The sequence below is a fragment of the Grammomys surdaster genome, unplaced genomic scaffold, assembly GCF_004785775.1.
Source record: "Grammomys surdaster isolate TR1022 unplaced genomic scaffold, NIH_TR_1.0 98, whole genome shotgun sequence".
Taxonomy (NCBI): domain Eukaryota; kingdom Metazoa; phylum Chordata; class Mammalia; order Rodentia; family Muridae; genus Grammomys; species Grammomys surdaster.
The window spans coordinates 1,463,093-1,472,898 of record NW_021604577.1 but is presented as its reverse complement, the minus strand read 5'-3'; positions in this window follow the sequence as shown (position 1 = coordinate 1,472,898).

Sequence of the window (9,806 nt, the reverse complement as noted above, 5' to 3'; positions counted from 1 at the left end):
GAGAGAGAGAGAGAGAGAGAGAGAGAGAGAGAGAGAGAGAGAGAGAGAGAGAGAGAATCTGTTTAAATCTATTGCTGTAATTAATTTTTGTTGCTACCATGGCCTCTATCATATATAATAGTCACATTCTGCTTGACCTCATCGTATTCCAGGCTTTTATGACTATGTGAGCCCGTTTCTAGGGACCATTAGGTGCAGCTTCTGCCTGAAACTCAGAAGAAAGCATCGCATTACTTCTCAATGAAACCTTAAACACACTCTTTGACTCATCACTTAAAATTCTCTTCAGCCTTAAAAAAACGAAGAAATCTCGGCATAGCTTCCTAGGATTTAATGACGAATCATTAAAAAGAAAAGACACAAAAAGTACTTCACGGTTGTTCAGCCACAGTTTAATAATACAATAGTATTTCTGAAGACGAGTTGCTTTAATATGAACATCTTTGGGGGTTGTGTACTTAAAACATGATCACGTGATAAATATTTCATTTGCCTTCATCAGATAATAATCAGGAACAAAAGTTACAATCCCAGGAAAGACATTTAGCACTTCTAAGATGCTGAACATTTGAAAAATAGTGTTGAGGGACTGAGACAGGGCTGAAATATGCCCAAGAGGAAAATTCAGAGGCTCCAAAACATCTTGTTGGGAAAATAAATAAATAATAAAACAGTAAAGAGCCTCACAGCTTAAAAGGCAGAGGACAGAGCAAAGATTTTAAAAATTAATGAACTGAGATCTTTTCTCCAGAAATGCAATTTGTGTATCATTTAATCAGACTTGAGGGTTCTTAAATTGCCTTTGAAACAAGTTAATAAACAATACGTGCCTGTCCGATGACAGCATTTTTTTTAAACAAATAAAATGTACTCTGAAATTTGTCCTTCAATACAAAGGCACAAGGCCTCATCTGAGGTCAGCAATGAAGAATACATGGAGGCAAGGCTCCTTCTCAAAAGTACCAGAAAGCACGAGAATCATCTACCCTCTACTATGCATCTGAACTATCTGCAAATGGGCCCAAAGCTCATTCATAAGCACTAATGCCTTGCCTCTAAGGACTTTAAAAATAAACCTACGGGGACTGGAAATACAGTCAACCGTAAAGCTCTTGCCTAGTATGTGCAATACTAGATTCCATCTCCAATACTGAAAAATATAAACAAATTATTTAGAAAAAATAAACATGGCTTGTAGGCTGGTGTAGGCTGGAACTTAACGGGTTAGCGTCCATCAGTTCATCGAGGAGCAAAGCCCCAGATGGCTGAAGAGGTGACTGAGCTGACAGTTCACCAGGCAGAGAAACTGGAGAGGCTGCCTTGGAAAGTAAGAGGCTATTTTGCAGTAGTGGTAACTTGGTTGCAGGAACCATGAAGGGTATTAGGAGGAAGAATACGAGAAAGGAAAGATGCCTCCAGAGCGTCCACGGCCCTTTCAGTTTTGCCAAAAGTGATGATAATCCTATGGAAGACCAGAGTGTGCTTTACCATAACAGGTGGGGAAAAGCTAACAATGTCGACTAATCTTTCTTAATTTAGAGGTTCGTGTCTGAAAACCCACTCTACTCTCCGTATTTGAATGCATGGAAATCTGTCCTCCATACAGTATAGACCTGTACTTTAAAATCATTGGGGAAAAAAATTAAAGCTGAAATCAATATCTCATAGTGTCAGACAAGCAAACCCCTACATACAGCCAAGCTTAGACTCCTTAGTGCTCTGTAAACAGCTATTACTGATGTTCAACATGGCTTAAAACGAAATAGATAAGCATTCAGCAGTTTAGAGAAAGCAATAGTGACCTTTTCTGTTTCTGGAAGAAATAAAAAGAAAGAACTAAGATATAAAGCACATAGACCAGATCCCAGTAGACTTTGTGACAGCTCAAAACCTCATTAAATACTGGCTAGAAACTGAGTGGCATCCTTCTCATGGGAAGACCACACTGATTGGTTGCTCAGTGCCAAACATATATATGCAGTAACAATTAGTAAAAACAGAGGTAATCAATTTGAAGAAAAGGAGGAACAGATATAGGGGGTTTGGAGAAAGAAAAACTGTCAGGGGCAGCCCTGATTATACACTGAAGGCCTAAAATCAGCCATAGGCCTAAAATTAGCAATAGGCCTGACATACATGCCTGCTCACACAAAGCCTTGGGTCTCTGTGGAAAAATACTGAAACAGATGACTAGAAGCTATTGTAAACAAGCAGCTTTGGTGGAAAATTGCCAGGCTGAATACATAGACCTTGTAGATAGGTAACCTTGGTGGATAGTACCAACTTAGATAAGGACAAGTGAATCATAGGCAGAGTCATAGTGGTCCCCTGAACCTTCAACCAGCTGACACTTTGTCCTGGAAGATATCTGTACTCCCCCTGAACACCTACGCTCCTGCGTCATCCCCTTCCCCACATCCTGCCTTTTTGTGTATATAGCCCATGTGTAAAAAGTAAAAATTACGATTTGATCAGCCTATCGACAAGCCTTGTTCCTTTGTGTTCGCCCGGTTTTCCTTATTCTCTCTTAGGTGATCTCCCTGGACCCTGTTTAATGCCCTGCTGGACAGGACAAAAAAGGAAGAGAGAAATGTTGCAATTCTATTAAAATCTCAAATAAAACTAAAAGAAAAAAATGTTGGTCAGAAATGCACACAAAACAACCAAACAAGGTAGAAGGTGGTAGGTAGCGAGTTCCTAAAAACTGACTGCCTGCTCATTGGAGATTGCCTCTCGGACACAGAACTCTTGATTGAAATTTCATTACCCAGCAATTTCAGATTCTTCTGTATTAGGCAGGCACCAAACCATTCCAAACCAAGTGCTAAGGTCTGTGAGAAGTGCTAACAATTTTAAATTGCTCTCGTCCACTCATGAAATGACTCCCAATCAACTTCCCATTCGAGAGAATACAAAGATGGCAGGAATTTTGTGAATATTCACAAAATCACTGTGAACCATGCATGGTAATCTAAAATTATCACAGACTAATGTTTGGTTGAGAACAGTACTCTAATTGGAAACATGATAGAAAAGTTAGTCTAGTGCAATGCTCCAGGACATATTGGAAGAAATAGGGCCTGCAAGGCATTACATTACATTACAAACAGTCTTGCCTCTGTGCCCACCTCTTGAGAGAGCAGGACTCACCCTTGGCCCACCTTCTCCTGGGACATTATCCAATCCCAAAAGGACATTATAAGGATCATCTGCTCTGAAGGGAAACTTCCCGGAGGCAGGGATCACCTGCCTCGGTGACTAGAGAACGTATACAAAAGAAAATGGAGCGTACCAGACTAACAACGCGGTTCTAAACCTAGAGAAACAGAGGCAAGGACGTAGCCAGGCAGATGAGTAACTGAGCAAAAGCCAGCAGCAATGGCAGCAAGCCAATGTGAATAATTCTGGGCTGAATGGTTTTAAATAAAGCTCACGAGTGCGCTCGCGCGCTCGCGCGCGCGCCCGTGCTGTCATGCTCGCTGCCTGTGTGAGTTGGAGTATGGAAATTGGATATTTACTCCAGAGACTCAGACCAAGGGGTGCAACACCAGGCTGACCTGGAGTTGTTCCCTCAAATTGTTTGTGTACCTACTGCGAACGTGTAAAACCCCAACAAACATGGCACAAGGAGTGCTGATTGTCGCAGGTCAGTAACTCTTGACTTGTTAGTAACTCTTGTCTTGACTAGCATCTCCTGTAAGGTACGACAGAAAGTTCCTATTAAATTCTCATAAAGTTAGAAGGTTTCAGTTTTGAGGCTCTTCTGTTTTGTTTGCTCTTGGATTTTTGGGGTTTTTTTTCTTTCTTTGTTTTTGTTTTTACTGTGGCATCATCCAAGGACAAGTCTTCACTGGGTTATGCCTCGAAGTTCATAGGGAAACCGATAACCTCCTTTACTGAAAAGAAAAACCACGGGAAGGCCTTGTGTGCGAACACAGTGGAAGCCAGGAGGGTCACGCCTCTCAGAAGAGTAAGACTCAGGTAAACAGCCCCTGTGGTCTCTTTCCCTCCCGTGGCAGGAGCACGTGCCTCTACTAGTTGAATTTCATTTTCTCCTTTTGTTAAAAAACTACTTTTGTTTCCTTACATATTGTAACCTGATTACAGTTTTCCCTTCCCTCTGCTCCTCCCGGTTCCTCCTGACCTCCCTTCCCATCTGGATCTGCCTCTTTCTGTCTCTCATTAGAAAGCATTAAGACTTTTAAGGGATAACTCTACACTATAGTAAGATAAAACAAAACAAGCACATCAGAATATGACAAAACAAAGCCACAGAAGGAGAGAGCACAAGGAAAGCTGTGTGAACCAATCATTCACACTTTCCAGAATCCTATAAAAAACATTAAACTGGAAGCCACAATATACGACTAAATGACCTGTAGGCTAAAAGAGAGAAAAAGATTTTAAAAAAAAAAACGTTAAATAGAAATAAGATAAAATTAAAAAATAAATCCCTGGCATGACATTATGATACACAAGGAACCCCCAAAGATGTCCTTGAACTTTATTCTCCATTGACTGTCTATTACTGGGCATACAGCCTGTAGGACCCTTAAGAGTTTGTTTTCCCAGTCAAACTCCCTAGAAGGAGATTAAATTTTTATTTATAAGTAGTTATCAATTGCAAATTGCTTCTAGCTTAGGGACGGGGACATGTGTCCACTTCTTTCTGCCATATGACCCCATCTGGGACCAGACTCCTGTACATGCTGCCTCAGTCTCTGTGATAGATAGCACATGATCATGTTGATTTAGAAGGCCTTGTTTCCTTGGTGTCCTCTGTGTCCTCTAGCTTTTAACAATTCTTTCTTTTCTCTCTCCTGCAAGGTTACCTGGGCCCTGGGGAGGGAGGGCAGGGGGTTGAGTTTGATGGAGACACCCAGTTTAGGGCTGAATGTTCCAAGGTCTTTCACTCTCTGCATGTTGTCTGACCGTGGGTCTCTCTATTGTCCCCATCTGCTGCAGGAGGAAGCCTCAGAGAGAACTTCTATGACAAGGGTTGAGCAAGGCACTGATCTGTGAGTATAGCAGAATATCATTAAGTCATATTACTGCTGCATTCTTTTAGTTGGGCAGTAATATTTGGGTTTACCTGAGGTCCCTGGGCTGTCTTGTTTTAGGTTCTTGGTAACCCAAGCAGTGTTGGGTATGGGTTTTATCTTGAGGCTTGGGCCTTCAGTCAAGTCAGATATTGGCTAGTTATTCCCACAAGCTCTGGACCACCATCGCACTAACATATCTGGAAGACAGGACAGCATTGTAGATCAAAGGTTATGTGCCGGCCTCGTTGTTTATGTTTCTCTTTTGTTAATATGCAGAGTACCTTCCTGTACCAAAGACCCTAGCACGTAAGACTGGAGGCTTTATGTAAGCACTAACTCAATTTCTCCATATTCAATGAGTTGCATAAGATTGTCTTCAGCAGTGGGACCTTGCTGTCAGTTTGTAGGGAACAATCTTTAGTCTTGCCAAAAGCCTAGGTTGTTTGTAGATTCCCGTGGGAGCACTTTGGTTAACAACTCAATTATATGTAACCCAAATCCAGTACTGGACACGTCACGTGGCAACAAGGGCTGGCCAACTAGACTGTCTCTCCATTATTTGGCAATTTCATTTAAGTCACCTTTAGTATACATATACATTTTAGGAAACTTCTACTGCAATGAATTTTCATGCCACCTCTCAAATGGCCCTTAATTTTAACTGTCTCTCCCTATATTCCTTCCCTCATCCTCCTCTTCGCTCTCCCTGCCTACTTGATCCTCCAGTCTCAACAACCTCCCTTCTTCAGTCCATAGCTACCTATTCTATTTCCTTTTCCTAACAAGATCTATCTATCCTTCCCCTCCCCCAGTCCATTACTCTATACTTAACCTCTATGGTTCTGTGAATTGTAGCTTGGTCATCATTGATAATATGATAATATCCACATATAAGCAAATATACACTACATTTGTCTTTCTGGGTCTGATTTACCTCACTCAAGATGACTTTTTTCTAATTTCAGCCATTCACCTGCAGATGTCATGATTTCATTTTTTTTCAACAGCTGAATGATACTCCATTGTGTAAATATACCACATTTTCTTTATCCATTCTTCTGTTGAAGGACATCTAGGTTGTTTTCAATTTCTGACTATCATGAATAGAGCAGTAGTGAGCATGGTTGAGCAAGTGTCTCTGGCAGGATGAAGTGTCCTTTGGGTATATACAGGCACAAGAGTGGTATCTCTGGATCTTGAGGTAGATCAATTCCCATCTTCCTAGGGAACCACCACATTGATTTCCCCAGTGACTCTGTACCAGTTTGCACTCCCACAAGCAATGGATGAGTGTTCTAGTTACTCCACATCCTTGCCAGCATGAGCTATCAGATTTTTATTGATCTTAGCCATTCTGAAAAGAGTAAGATGAAATTTCAAAGTAGTTTTAATTTGCATTTCCCTGATGACTAAGGGTATTGGACATTTCTTTATGTATTTCTCAGCCACTTATATCCTCTTTTGAGAATCCTGTTTAGATCTATACCCTTTTTAATTGGGTTATTTGTTTTCTTGTTATCTAGTTTTTTCATTATTTGTGTATTTTATGTATCTGTCCTCTATTACACATGTATTTGGTAAAGTTTTTCCCATTGTGGAGGCTGCTGCTGTGTTCAGTGGATGGTGTCATTTGCCATGCAGAAGATTTTCAGTTTCATATAGTCTCATTTATTAATTGTTTATCTTAGTGCCTGTACTAACAATGTTCTGCCAAGAAAGCCTTTTCTTGTGCCAATGAGTCCAAGGCTATTCTCGGTTTCTCTTCTGCCAAGTTCATGTATCTGGTTTTAAATTGAGGTCTTTGATCCATTGGGTGATTGGTATGGATGTATTTGCATACTTCTACAGGCATCTATTAATTGACCATCACCTTTTGCTGGAGGTGCAATCTTTCTTTCAGTGTGTATTTCTGGCTTCTTTACCAAAAATCAGGTGCCCATAGGTGTGTGGATTTCTGTCTGGGTCTTCAGGTCAATTCCTTTGAAGAATCTGTCTGTTTCATGCCAATACTGTGGTGTTCTCACTACTAGAACTCTGTAGTTAAATTTGTAGTAACAGGTTTATTTTATTATTCAGGATTGTTTTAGCTATTATGGTTTGTTTGTAAGTAGAAATAAAAATTGCCCTTTCAAGATCTGTCAAGAATTGTGTTGAAATTTTGATGGGTATTGCATTAAGGCTGTAGATCACTTTTGGTAGAATGGCCATTTTTTTTATTATGTTAGTCATACCAATTCGTGAGCATGGGGGATCTTTCCATCTTCTGATATCTTCTTCAATTTCTTTCTTCAATGTATTAAAGTTCTTATCATATAAGTCATTCACTTTCTTAGTTAAATTTACCCCAAGATATTTTATATTATTTTAGACTATTGTGAAAGATATTGTTTCCTTGATTTCTTTCTTAGTCATTTGTATGTAAGAAGGGTACTGGCTTTTCTGAATTCATTTTGTATCCAGCTACTTTGCTGAAAGTATTTATCAGCTGTAGGAGTTCCCCAGTGTAATTTTCCAGGCCACCTATGTATACTATCATATTATCTGCAAATAAAAGATATTTTGACTTCTTTCTTCCCAGTTTATATCCCCTTGGTCTCCTTTTATTATCTTATTGCTTTAGCTAGAACTTCAAGTATTATATTGAATAGGTATGGAAAGAGTAGACAACCTTATCTTGTTCTGGACATTAGTGGAATTGCTTTGAGTTTCTTTCCATTTAAGTTGATACTGGCTATGCACTTGCTGTAAATTGTCTTTATTATGTTTAATTATATTCCTCATATCCCAAATCTCTAGGACTTTTTTATCATGAAGGGGTGTTAGATCTTGCCAAAGATGTTTTCAACCTGTAATGAGATGACCATGGTTTTTTTTCCTTTCAGTTTGTTTATATGGTGAATTAAATTTAGTGATTTACATATGCTGACTCATCCTACATCATTGATATGAAGTCTACTTGGTCATAGTGGATGATCTTTTTGTTGTGTTCTTAGATTGTTTGCAAGTGTTTTATTGAGAACATTTTTGATCATGGGTTTCACCACAGCAATAGTAACTCTAAAACACCCAGCAAAGAAAGAGAATCAGAGACCAATTTTCCTTATAAACATGGAAGCAAACGTTCTCAGGGGTTATTTTGCTCACAGTTCCATATAACAATTCACCATCAATATCCAGTGAGGGCCGAAACTCATGCAGGCAAGAACCTGGAGGCAAGAACTTATGCAAAGACCATAGATAAGTAGATGCTGCTTATTGGATTACTCCCTTACAATATAGATCTGCATAAGAATAATCACTAATAATCACATAACACAATCAATACTCTGCCATTTTGAAATCTCTTCTGCCATGCCATTAATCAAAAACTCTTCAATTTAACCTCAGGCGCATCTTTTGGACAAGGCAGAAAACAGCAACATTCTTCTGCCAAAATATCACAAAAATGATTGCTAGTTCACCTACTACTGCTTGTCCCCTCTGAAACTTCTTGAACTGTATCACCACAGTTCAAATTGCTCCCAACAATATTGTCTTGCCTGCTCCTAATATGGCTCATTAAGTCCCATTTAACACATTCAATTGCTTTCCTAATCCAAAGTCTACATTCAGCCTACAAGAAGCATGGTCATGCCTATCACAGCAACATTGCACTCCTGGTACCAACTTCTGTCTTAGTTGGTGTTCTGTTGCTATGAAGAGGCACCATAACCACAGCAACTATTATAAAATACATCATTTAATTGGGGGCCAGCTTACAGTTTCAGTGGTTTAGTCCATTATTGTCACGAGAGAGAACATGGTGGCACATAGGCAGATGTGCTGCTGGAGAAGTTGAGAGTTCTACATCTGGATACTCATATAGCAGCAAGAGAGCGAGCACTGGGCCTAGCTCGAGGTTTTGAAACATCAAAGCCCAACCCCAGTGACACACTTCCTCCAACAAGGCCAACACCTACTCCAACAAAGCCACACCTCCCCTAGTCTTCTCTCAAGTAACTCTTCTACCTAATGACCAAGTACTCAAATATAGGACCTATGGGACAATTCCAATTCAAACTACCACAGTTGTTTTAGGTATCATGGTAACTGTGATGTCATAAAACAAGTTGGGCAATGTTCTTTCTGTTTCTATTTTGTGAAATAATTTCAGGAGTATTGGCATCAATTTTTATTTGAAAGTCAGGTACAATTCTGTGATAAAGCTATCTGAACCTGGATTTTTTTTTTCTTTTTTGGTTGGTTGGTTGGTTGGTTGGTTGGTTGGTTGGTTCGGTTCGGTTCAGTTTGAAATAGAGACATGGCTTACACATTGTACTTGATGGTTCTCTAAAAGATGGCTTATAAGGCTGCTTCCCCCTTCCCACCAATAGTCCCTAGCTTTAATTGCCTATAGGAGCTGAATAGATTTGCCTCAAATCAAATAACATCATTCTGCAACATCACACAGTTTCCTGTTCTTCTGAGATTTACAAAATATAATTATATAGGGATCAACAGCTAGCACTATGTGAAACTGTCAATTTCTACTTTGTGAAACTTCATGACCTTACATAGTTCTTTAGTCAGATAGCTCTTGGCTCAGAATGTTTAAATTTATGAGTAGTTACTTGTTATTTACTAAACTGGTTCTGGCTGTGCTGTATAAAGAAATAATGCATAAAAGTTAATTTATTCAATTAAACTGAAATTTTAAAAATGATGCTTCCAGAAGACATTCATTACTAAAATCTCAGTACCAGGCATGGCATACCTCCCCATAAT